Source organism: Mesocricetus auratus, unplaced genomic scaffold (genome assembly GCF_017639785.1).
Source record: "Mesocricetus auratus isolate SY011 unplaced genomic scaffold, BCM_Maur_2.0 Super-Scaffold_100013, whole genome shotgun sequence".
In the NCBI taxonomy this organism is placed as follows: domain Eukaryota; kingdom Metazoa; phylum Chordata; class Mammalia; order Rodentia; family Cricetidae; genus Mesocricetus; species Mesocricetus auratus.
This window is the reverse complement of record NW_024429196.1, coordinates 447,367-460,337: the sequence shown is the minus strand read 5'-3', so window position 1 is coordinate 460,337 and position 12,971 is coordinate 447,367. Positions and strand designations below refer to the sequence as shown.

At 41.4% G+C, this 12,971-nt stretch overlaps 1 pseudogene; it reads left to right on the top strand.

Moving 5' to 3' along the window:
• The first annotated feature begins 9,787 nt into the window (after positions 1-9,787).
• On the top strand, positions 9,788-11,275 carry LOC121143722 (annotated as a pseudogene).
• The last annotated feature ends 1,696 nt before the right edge of the window (positions 11,276-12,971 follow it).

Sequence of the window (12,971 nt, the reverse complement as noted above, 5' to 3'; positions counted from 1 at the left end):
GGAAATTGAATTGAATGACAAGACGTCTAGTCATTTTTGTTAGGAGGTCTCTTCTTTTTTTGTAGAGAGGGAGCAGCCTTATATACAGACTTACAGCACAATGGAAAAACCCCAGGTGGATGGGATCGTGTTTTCACACCTAGATGTTGGTATCAGTGGGGCAAGGCCAGGGCAGTAAACCAGGACTAGAAAACAGGATGCACTTGGACTGGAAAACAGGGTGCACTTGGGCTGGAAAACAGGGTGCACCTATTGGCAGTCAAGTGACTCACAGAGATCCTGTGGGGGCTGGGACCCAACATCTCCCTCTTCTTTACATATAAATTAGTACCTGTCTTAGGTGACTAGGATGTTAATGCCAACCTTACCCATCATTGGAGAGATCACCCAGGCTGCATGATCCTCCTGTCTTAGGTTGGCTGGCATCCCCTTGGTCTTTCCCGTCATTGGCTGCCTAATTTTTCTGCAGGCTCAATCACAGCTGAGCTGAGAGATTCTCTGTAGTCATCAAGTGACAAATTGAGCCTGGGCTTTTCTAGTGCTGAGTAGCCTCAGTCAAATATAGCATCCTACAGCTACAAGGCCCAGAGACAGGGACCCAGCCCATTCTTTGATTAAGCAGTCTGCCATCTATAACCCCCTAAGGAGGGTCTCTCTAAAGGATGAAGGAACCCGGGTCTCATCCTAATAATTTGATTGACCAATTGATGAGTATAAACTTTAGCAGGGGTAACACAAATGTGCACTAGGGTAGGAAAGCAGGTTTTGTTGATTAAGGTTTAAAATTCCTATCTGGACTCTGAGTAGTGAGAGCCTCTGTTGTTTACCCTGCTGGTTTATCCAAGGTGCTATCTATAGTTATAGCCTGTGAGATGGCAGTCCCAGATACAATGGCTGCTGTAGCAGCAACAGCAATAGCTACAATCACCCCAGCAGTGATCCCAAAGTCTCTTTTTTGATGCATTAGAGTAAGTTGTGTTTCTCCAGAGAAATACACTGGCATAGGCATGATGGGGAAAGTCATTTTGTGTATATGTTATCTTATTGGTTGATTAAATAAAGCATTGTTGGCCAATAGGGAAGCAAAATAGATGGGACTAGGATTCGAGGGGGATTCTGCGAAACAGAGGCACAGTCAGTCATGATGTAGGACACCAGAGAACTAAGAGGTCTGGACCCTTTTCTCCAGTAAGAGAAGTCCACTTGGAAATACTCAGATTAGCAACTATGGGTTAATAAGTAAGTCAGAGCTAGCAAATAAGAAACTAAGAAAATAGCCAACAGCTTCATAATTAATATAGTGTTTTGTGTGTTATTTGGGGGCTAGATAGCTGTGGGACCTAGGTGGCTGATGAGAAGACTACACGTTACATAAGTGCCATTCCAGGAGCATGAACCACCAACGCTGATATTTCACCCCTGCGACAGCTTTTCAAGCCGAGCACTGGTTCAGTGCATCTCACTCAAACTGGCTTGGGTAGGGTGTCACATTTCTAGGTCCAGTTTTCTCTCCCTAAACAATCCTGTAAGAGACCACAAACATTCCCTCCTACCCAAATTGGGTCTTTTCTGCTGTCTAGTATGTGGATTTCCTTATCTTACCTGAGCAAAAGTTGCTGGAGTAACATGTCATTAAAGTATACACCCTGGTGCAGGGCCAGAAGTCATGCTAGCAAATGTGGGCGTGACCCCATCTAGTAGTGGGTTATGGAGATGGGAGGCCTCAAAATTTAGGAAACTATTCTTAAAAGGTGGTTATGTCCCCACAACTAGAGATCATTTCTACCTAGCAGTAACCAGGGCACCATAGTAATACACTTTCCACAAAGGATGGGAAAAGCAAAGTCAAAATACTATTTTATTTTCCTTAATCCCTAAATTGATTGTTCTACTGAGTCTATTGATCATTTTAGGAGAGTAATAATAGTGTATTAAGTCAAAGCTGCATACAGTTATTTTTTCAGTTATGTGTCATTTCCAAAATGACATAACTATTCATAATTGTTTCTAATTAAGGAACAAACCATAATCCTGCCTTTATATTGGCAAAATATATCAGCCATTAAACATTTGTCACTGCATAGATCATGCAAGAGGTGTGTTTTTGATGGATTCTTGGATGGAAATCTTTTTAATAGTCTTTTCATCTGTCCCTATTTGCCTAACAGTATTGGGATAACAATAAAATTGAAGTTTAGTTACTAAGTTTGTCTATACTACTACTTACTATTAATACTGATTTATTCCCATGTACACTTAGGTACAGAATAATTTACTTTGACTAATACTAACAATGTTTATTGCACAAGAGAATACAGCTGGAGTCCTAACAGGGCAAAGGCTTCTTTAATGATATCAGGCAGGAGCTCACTTTCTCAGAACCTGCTATGCAATCACGATACACTATTCTAGCACACAGATTCAACTCTTTTCATCCTTTCTCACAGCCAGCATCCTCAGAACAAGGCACAGAAAAGCCAAGTTAACTCCCTCACTACCAGACTTTAATCGCAGAAACTCTAAGTCCTTTTCGTGTGTTTCATAATATGCTTTGCAAGTAATATTTATCGTTTAGTGTTTTAAGCTTTCTATCAATATATAAACCTGCTGTATTGTTACATTTGTGGTTACAAATGATCACCATTCATCTGTCTTCCAAGGGTCCTTGAAAAATAAAACTTTCTATACAGAAAACTTCAATAAACTGAATATTGCTTTATCTGACATACTTTAGCAGCCGTAAATATCTGTTTATCTATGCATCTACAAATACTTATTAGCACACAATTCAAGTCAGTGACCCTGTTGCTACCTCAGATTTCATATTCCAAAACAATCCCTGCCCTGCTCATTTTCTACTGCACATCAACAGAATCTCTCTGTAGAATATCAGCAACCATTAAAGGTACATACCTACATTTCCATAATGACATTGCAACATCAAGGTTACTCCTGATGTCAGTCATTAGCACAGGAAACTTCTTAATGAATCACCTCTCTTTTAATATGTTCCAATGTATTTTATTTACTTTGGGTGTTTTGTTGTTGTTGGGGCTGTTTTTTATTTTTGTTTTTTCGAGACAGGGTTTCTGTGTGTAGTCTTGGAACCTGTCCTGGAACTTGCTTTATAGACCAAGCTGGCCTTGAACTCAACAGAGGTCTGTCTGCCTCTGCTTCCCAAGTACTGGAATTAAAGGACTGCACCACCAACATCTGGCTTACTTTGGTTTTTTGTGTGTGTGTTTGTTTTATTTTCTGTGAAAACCTATAGCTATCACCCTGTCTCCTCTTCCACTCTGGAAAGACCACTACTCTTTGTTTGCTAGAAGGACAAGGCAAGCTCTCCTCTCCTCCTCCTCCTCCTCCTCCTCCCCCTCCTCCTCCTCCTCCCTCCCCTCCTCATCCTCCTCCCCCTTCCCCCCCATTTGACATGTGGCATAGGTGTGCTAGGTTTCCATGATCTCTGGTACCCACATAACTCCTCATAGTTGCTTAGAGCACTAAGTAGCAAAGCCAGAGGCAGCAGCTTGCATCCTGCGGTCTTTGTTGCATTTTGTGGGCATGAGAGATCCTGATGAGTCAAGCGTCACGCGCCATGCCCTGTGGTCATTTTTTGCTTCCCTAGGCACAAGAGATGCGGTGGGCCAAGCATGCCCCGTGGTCGGTTGTTACCACCCTGGGCGCAAAGGCCCACCTTTCCCTTCCAGCACAAATGTCTGTTTGTTTTGGGCAGTGCTGTTGTCTGGAGAGTTTGCTTGCTTCTTCCAAAGAGGTCTTGGAGACTCGGGATTTACAACTTTCTCAGGCAAATAGATTCTCACCTTACAGACTGCCTCCTCAAAGCCAAGCCACCCAGTAAGCCAACCTCCAACATCCTCAGCAGGTATAGCTCTAAGAGGGGAGCAGGTGGGAGGTACTGCCTTCTTGAAATATAAAGTTGTGCATTAGGCACTTTGGCAAGAGCATCCTTCCTGATTAGTCCTAATATACAACGGCCACCAGAGTTCGTTCCTCCGGCTGCCAATCAAACGCAATTCATTGTTTTCCCAAAATGGCCCCTGCTGACCCCGCCACATTTTCTGTGCACTGTATTTTAGGTTTAAAATGAGTAAATTAATCTGTAGAGGTAAAATCACTAAATGTCTCTTATGATGATGCTAACTCCTAGGCTGTTAGAAGGAGGGTTACAACTTTGGTTTTTATTGGAACTTCATGGATGCATTTGTTAGGGCCTGTTTCTGATAACCAAGTAAGTGCTGTGACCTTTCTTCCACACCCATGTTTGCCCCACAGCCTGTTGCCACGAATAAAGTTTTTGTATCTGTCTGAAGCATGTTGCCATCTTTAGGACCCTTTCCTGTTTCTCAAAGCAGTTGGATCTGCTAGCAAATGCTGATTTCCACCGGCTCATTCCCATCACTTTCTGTGTGTTTCCTGAGGCTAGTGTAACAAGGTAGGGCTGACTGTGTGACTTGAAATGGAGTTTATCACCCCCAGTTTTGGGGCTAGACACTCAAAGCTCAAAGTCAAGGTGATTCCAGGGCAGGGTCCTCCTGGAGACTCTTAGGGAGGCTGAGTAAGTACTGCACGGCCCTCCTCTGGCGCTTGTTACCAATCATAAGCCATGTCACTCCAGTATCTGCACCACATCCAGCGACATCCTCCTCTCTGGATGCCTGTGTAAGAAAGCCTTAGATCTGAGGCCTGTTCTGTCTAACATGAACTCAACCTGATGACATCTGCAAAGAGACTTCAATTCCAAAGAAGGTCACATTTACAGGCTCTAAATATACTTGCGTAAGAACACATTTCAACTCATAACAACATTCTAACTTTTACTTTTTCTCATTTGCAAACTCCCCTTGACCACATTTCCTCCCTCTAGTAATATAGGCTTTAGTCCCTATTACAGCTAATTTTCACTAGAGTTCTTACATTCATATTCCTTCTCCTTTGTCTCTGACAGTTCTCTAGGAGATTGAAGTCAAAGTAGGCATTGGAGCCATTCGTGCTCTGGACGCTGGACTTCCATGATTTGCTCACACATATTTGAGATGTACATCCCTGCGTCTGGGTGTGCGCATTGATATTTTTTATAAGGTGCCTTTTAGACCTCTACCAGCTCACAAGTAAAACTATTTCATTTTTCACAACTTTACCACAGTTTCCCCTCCCTCCATCCCCTGCCAGTCACTTTTCACCTCCCCTCTGCCCCATCTATCCACCTTGTCACCTGGGATTTTATTACCAAATTCGGGTGTGCCTGAAGGTGATGGGATAATCTGATTACTTCCATTACTCTCCATATCAATCTGCCATAATTCTATTCTGTACATTCAGCATCCCATGTTGCCTCCACAGCAAGATGAACACTGCTTAAGGCATTGTCGATGGGAACTGTCCTTCTACAGTGGTAGGCAAGCCTGATGTACATCTAAGGCAGCGCTGGCTTTGAGTGGTTACTTAAGAAGTCAACTCTGTCATGTTGATGCTGACTGTAATAGAGCCCAGCTTGCCATTTGCCTTCTCAAGTTGTTTTTATTTACTCCAGTCTTTCCTTCATTATGTTTGGGCATTTCCTGGAGTGAGCCTTTCTGACTAGATTTTGTTGCTCTGATTCTTCCTTGAGGGCATCCAGATCCTCAAGAGCCAAGTGTGTTCACATCAAACCAACACAGCACACAATACAGGCCTTGCCGCCAGGATGATGACAGCTCGGAGGGGATAACAGATCTTGTAGTGCCACCGTTAAGTAGTCTTCCTTGATAAAAGAATGGTTTCTAGTTGCATAGAATCCTCTTGGTCCTCGGTGTTGTACTGGAGCCCAAGGCCAGAGGCTCAGTGTTAAATAAAGACTTGCTGCTTGAGCCGTTCTTGGACTTCTCCAGCTGTCCTGCAGGCAAGCTGACTGCAGTAATCTCTTTGAGATTTTTCCTTTATTCCTGTTTGCGGTGAGTAGAGTTCATATCTCATGGCCAGTTAGTTTGCCCACTTGGAGCAACCTTCCAGCAGGGAAAATCCTGAACTAGATCCCTCCGATCACTCCCATTCAGGGGTGAGACTGACTAGATTCCTGAGAGCTGGTAAATACAGCCTAGGGAAACTGGACCTCAGATGAGTGGGGAAGTCACATGGACATGGTCAAGGGGCTGGTAATTGGAATGGATAAATCCCTTAGTAGGAAGTTAAGAGGAGAGGATCAACTGTTATCCTCTAAGGACAAAGAGCTGAGGCAAGAATGAATCTCAGTCTTGTTTTCCTAGGAGTGCTGCAGGAGCTGGAGAAGGACACACTTTGGGCTGCAGAGGCGGGACTTCCGGTGGAGGGTAGAGCTAGAAAGAAACTTCCTTTGGAATGGGAGAAGAGGAGGGGCAGAGCAGGCAGTCGCTCCCCATTCCCTGTCTTTAGAGGTGGCAGGAGAGGGCTCCAGCTACTACAACCCCACACTGCATGAGTGCCCAGAAAATGCCAAGGCAGGGAAGCTGGTTGGGATTCGAGCTGATCATCTCTCTGTGGCACTCCTGAGTTTGAAGAGAGCCCTACTTAGAGCATCAAGTCAAAATGAACCATCCTGTGCCTGGAGCAACTACAGCCTTGCTGGACTCTTGATGATGAGAGGTGACCACTGCTTGGTTGGCTTGAATCACTGCTAGTTTGGAGCCTCCTGGCCCTGAGAAACTGCTCAGCCCACACAGGCCACTCCCACTACAGCCCTCTTCTTTCAGGGCCTACTCTGACTGAGCTGGTGGTGGCAGGAGCTTGGACTCCAGCCTCAGGCCATGGCTTCAGCCTCAGCTCCCTCATTTGCTGGTTTATTCTTTGAAGCATGTTTATTTGTTAGCCCTTAATGAGTTTGAAATTTAGATAAAATATATAATCTTTTGAGAAGAAATATTAAATGGTATCATTGATTCTTTTTTTCCTCCTTTTTAAGTTTCATGTTCTTTCTGAAAATGAAAAGGAAAAGTTTTCCTTTTTAGATGTTTCCATTTCTTTCTGATGTGCTTTGTGTTTTGTTTGTTTCCTATTGGCATTCTGAGAACATTTTTTATGTGTACATTATAATAATCTTTAGGTCTGAGAAACACATCTTTATTATTTGTTGGAGTAATTCTTCCGATATGTTTCACCGTTCTCTTCCTTTGGATCTCTTATTATCTGTCTATTGGCATTTACATAGTTCGAGGTATGTCTTTGGTTTGTTCTTCATTTCTCTACTTTTTCTCTGTATTGCTCTGCTTTTGTGTTGTATGCTGCTCCTATTCTAGCGTCTCGGTGTGATTAGTCATCATACTAACCTGCTCTGCAGACATGTGGTCAGTCATGCTGTCCATTTTGGTTCATACCATTTCAATTTTGGACTTTTTAAACACCACTTGCCCCTGTTTATAGTGCATATAGTGTCTCTGTGTTTTTATGTATTTTTTTAGTCTTCCTGGCGTGATCTTCAGGTATGGTGTACTTTTTTGTCTGTAGATTTTATTTTCTAATGAGTGTGTTTTTTTCTTGTGTCAAATTGTCTTGTCTTAGCTGATATGCATTCAGAAGGAAATAGCTACTTTTTCTGATAGTTTGTTACTAAGAAAGTGTCAAAAGTCTTAATATCCAGTCTATGTATCTCTCGGGAAATTTAAGGAAAATATACATATAATTACTTAGAAACTATATCTACATGTGTTTCTCAATCAATGCTAGGTTTTTCTCATGGTCTAAAGGTTTGTTCCTTCTCTTCAAGAATTTTCCTGTTGAGATCCTGACCCCTGAAGGTGATAGTCTCAGGAGTCGGTAGCTTTAGAAGGTGATGAGGTCATCAGGGCAATGTCTTCATGGATGGAACTAGGGACCATATAAATGAGGCCTGGGAAAGCATCTGGCTGGTCAGCTGTAGGAAAAGACAGAGAGATGTATCAATAGTTTGTTGTTTAGGGTTTATCTGACACCAAACCTTCTGGTGGCATGATGCTGGATTTCCCAGCCGTCATACCTTGACAAATACTTGTAGTTTCTAAGTCAGTTAGTTTATGGTATTTTATTATAGCAACTCAGACAAAGACATGGGACAGCTATAACCACAAACTAAGCTAGAGATGAAATCAACTTGTTTGTAAGAGAATATACTCAAGAAGAAATGGTTTTGCTTATTAAGCTGCTGATAGCTGGTAGCAATCCTTCCCACTCCACAACGTGTAGGGACATTCTTGTAACCCTTCTGATAATATGCCCCTCTTACTACATGGCTTTCTTACTCTGAGACCAGTCACTGGGTTTAGTGACCTCAGCCAGTTCACATCATCTAAACTTGTTATCTGAAAAGACCCTATTTGCGAATGATGCCACATTTATAGTTTTCAGGGGTTAAAACTTCAGAGTGTCTTCTGGGTGACAGTTCAACCCACAGCAGTGGCACTAGCCTGCAGGCAGTTAGGGTCAGGTCACAAACCCAAGTTACTGTATCTTATTTTGCCTCAGTATCCAGAGTTGCCACAATGTGGCATATTTTTACATTCTTTGGGAGGAGATATTGTTCTGAGGCGTAAACAGGTTTCAAAGAAGGAAGAGGCACAGGAATGAAAGTGTGGTCAGTTTAATCAGTATTTCCTTACCACGGTGTAGTTTAGGGATCCATACTGAGACATGAATTATAGGGAAAATAAGAACAGAATTGTAGTTCCTCTGAGAATGTTGCCTTCTTTCTTCCTAAGACTTCCCATATTCAAATCACTTGGGTCACTTTTCGACACTTCTCAAGGTTTGTTGTCAGGATAGCCCCTCGCTAGTTTGTAATTCCAACTTGATGTTTAGATTGAGCATCTCTGGAGTAATTAATAATCCTGTTCCAATTTCAAATCTGAAATATTTTCACTTACTTCATCCCTCATTCATACAAAATGCTATAAATTTTAAAGACAAATAAATGATAACACTTGGAACAAATAGCATAGAAAAGAAACAAGATATGCAGAAAAAATTTTTCTTTATTGAAATCCCAAGTACAACCCTTCCTGGTTGTTCGAGTTGTTCTGTGACCAGCTTCTCTGAGATCAGTTTAATCACATGCAAAATGGGAATGGCGGTGTTTGTAAAAGGTGCATTTTAACTTAATAATGGGTCTTTTCACTGCTAGGTTTCCATACTTGAGTTTAAAAATTTCTATTGTTTTATTTAAATTGCCATCAAAGATAACCGAATAACAATGTCAGCTCCTCCTTGAAGAGTTTTGGTGTATGTTTCAGTTATTTTTGCATTTCTATGACAAATTACCTGCCATGAGTACCCACTGAAAGGAAGGACCTACTTGGCTCACAAATTCAGAAGGTTCATCCCACAGTCACGTGGCTGTATGCTTCTGAGTCTATAAAAAGTCACACTTTATGATGGGAAACCCGTGGAAGATAAGGCTGGTCACACTGGTGACAGGAAGCAGAAATGGGAAATTGGGGACCAGGTGTAAAACTGCAAAGTCAGCATTCACTTATCAACATCCTACAGCTAGGCCACACCTCCTAAAGTTTCAGCCACCTCGCAAAATAGTGACATCATTTGGGAAACAAATACCCAGCACATGAGCCTGTTCAGAACTGTTCATAGTCATACCATAATATCAATATCATTTTAGCAGCCTGCTACAGTACCCTAATGATAAGACATGAATTTCATCAGAATAACTTAATTTTCTTGGTTAATTAAATGAATGGTGTGGGATTTTTCTTTGAATCTCTTAATGTTTTATTTACAGGGAGGTACTGAACTATTCACATGTAATTTGGAAGCTAAGTCAGCCACAAAAATGAAGTGGGCAAAGCATCTATCAACCATCAGTAAGAAACTGACAAGTGTTCTAGAATTACCTTGTAAAAAGGGATTACTTAATTCCTCACCTAAGTAAAAAGAAAAACGTAATGCCAAGGCACAGCATGGTAAAATCGAACCAATGGTCCTACGGTCTCCACTCACAGGAGAATCAATCATGAGGTATGCCTTACCTATACCATCAAGTAAGACAAAGTATTTAATAGCAGAAGATGAAATAAATGGTCAGGAGGATTGCTAAACACCTGAAATTGGTAAGATGCGTGCTGTGTCTCCTATTGTGGCAATTCCCAAGATGGTCACTAGCTGGGAGATTTGCTGTTACACTGCAATATAATCAACTGTACTTAGGATGGACTCCATATATCATTATATCAATGATAAGATTTATTACATCCAGCAAGTGAAAGGGGATTAGAAGGAAAACAGTCCCAGGGATGTGAGTGTCCTCTGACTGAAGTCATATGAGGTATGCTTCATTCCTCATGTAATAAATCATGATGACTCAAATAGAATGGGTACCAGAAGATATCATTAAAATCTAAGTGCCCAGAGGGGTGGAAACCTAAAGTGTTCTCTGTCAAGCATGTATTAGAATTCCACAATCCAAAAGAAAGAAGTTCAGCATAAAGCACAGTCTGGGATAAAGGCCAATCTTATAGTTTCTTGAAAGCAAAATTCCTAACTGCCAGGCTAAGACTATCTTTGCAAGCAGGGATTTGTGGGTATAGCCATCTGTCAGCTGTGGGAATTCTTGTCTGCACTTCAAAATTATAGCATTTAATGCTTCTCTTAAGTTTCTTTTTACATAATGATTGACAATAAGATTGTAAACAGGCTTTTAAGTGAGAATAAGGAGGGAGGACACAATATGAAAAATTATAATTCATCATGCGTCTAAGATACCTGATCAGTTTGTTATCTGGTAGAATGTCTTTTAGAGTTTATTGCTTTCTGCTCTTTATATTTCTTTTTTTATTTATGCAATCTTCAGAGGAAAATCAGACTTTGAGGAAAACTGCTTTCTTAAGCTATTCACAGGCATGTCTTTTCTCTTTTAGCTATTTATCTGCATAGAAAAGGCAGAGTTTTGGGGTGTCCCCATGGCAAGGGAGCAGGATTTGGCACCATTGAGTAGGCATCTTCTAAATGACACATGATGAGCCAGATGGGTAGAAAGTTGACCTTCCTGCCACTGGCAATAAAGTGACATCTATACAATCATGGTGTGATTGCTTTAGCATTTTAACTGTGACAAATTCAACTTGATTTGCATTTTTCTAAGGTTGTTACTGCTTTGTAAGACACATATGGAGCTGTTGATGAAGATCGAGAAAGGATATCAGTGAAAGTTAAAGAGGAAGGCATAGCTTTATCTGTCAGTGCATATATTGCCTTTGGAATCCACACAACACACTGTTTGACTACCCCACTCTACATACAAAGATCCTCTTGTGACACTTGACAGAAGTGTGCTAATGTTTCCAGCCTCTGCCAATGCCTGTCTTATCTGTAGTCTACTTTTTACAATCTTGCCTCTGTGGTGAGTTTTAAATATGAGCTTGGATACTTTGCCTAAGTTGGCTGTAAGAACGTATTGCACAAGCAAAATGGGTCAGTAGATAAATATGCCTGCCACCAACACTGACAAACTTGAGTTCAATCCTTGAAACCTATATGGTTGAGGGAGAGGGCCAAACCTTTTAAGTCATACTCTGACATCCACAGGTATACTTTTGTAAGCAATCATGACCACCCCCATCAATCCCCCCACACAAAGATAAATAATAAAATATAATTTAAACATACTGTTTTCTAGCCTTTAAGAAGTAGAAAAACCAAAAGTTTTTAAGATTTAGCAAATATCTTTGTTGTACATATTGTTGTATTGTAGCTGTTAACATAACAGTGTGGTTCTCATTCAGTTGGTTGGTTTTTGTTTTATTTGGGTTTCATTTCTTGCTAGTTTTAATTTTTAAGGTGCTTTCTTAATTTTATTTATGTGTATGTATGCCTGTCTCTGTAGGCAGAGCTTCTCTGTCTAAATGCTTGGCTCAGGCTTGTTACTAGCTAACTGTTACAACTTAAGTTAAGGAATTTATATGTGGTTTCCCTCTTGTAGCAGAGAGCTCACATACCCAAGATACTGGCCACGCCCATTTGGGGCATGGACAGTGGGACATAAGATAAGCAAGAGATATATAGGAGGAAGAGAAAGTAAGATCTCTCTCTTGGATGCTGGCTGTGCTTCGGAGAGTAGAATGCTCCCCTTTAAGTGATTTCTATATTAATAAAATATCCTAGACCCCTTTTTTTCCCATTGCACTGTTTCCTTATCACCGTCTCTTTCATCTTGACTTCCTGTTTCCTCTCCATGACCAGCTGGTGACTCCTCTGACTCCACCCTTCTTCTTCCCAGTGTCCGTAGTCTGGTTTCCCTGTCTAACCTTATCCTGTCCAGCAATTGGACAGTCAGCTTCTTATTAAACCAATTCACAGCAACAAAATTCACACAGTGTAAAGGAATATTTCACATGTATGTGCACATGTGTAGTGGTATCTGCAGAGTCCATAAAAAGATATTGGAACTAAAGTGACAGTTTCTTTTGCAAGAACACCTGGCACTCTTAACTGCTGAGCCTTTTTTGTTTTTGTTTTGTTTGTTTGTTTGATTTTTGTTTTTCAAGACCGGGTTTCTCTGTGGCTTTGGTGTCTGTCCTGGAACTGGAACTAGCTCTTGTAGACCAGGCTGGTCTTGAACTCACGGAGATCCACCTGCCTCTGCCTCCCAAGTGCTGGGATTAAAGGCGTGCACCACCACCACCCAGCTGCTGAGTCTTCTTGCTGGCCCTGTTTTACATACATTTGTCTCAACCTTACATTTGCACTTGAATTTTTAAACTTTTATGTATTTGCTATTGTTCTGTGTTGGCTGTATTACAGATGTATTGACCCGGGTGAGCACCCCATGCTCAGATGTTCTTTGCATTCTGGACAGTTGTGAGTTTCCGTGATGGTCTCCCATCAGCTACAAAAAGAAGCTTCTTTGATGAGGGGTGAGAGCTTCACCCCTCTGTGTATGTAAGGATATGTACTAGAATGCAGGTAGAAATTATAATGGTTTAGGAACACAGCAGTATGTCATTCTCCTCTAGGGTCCA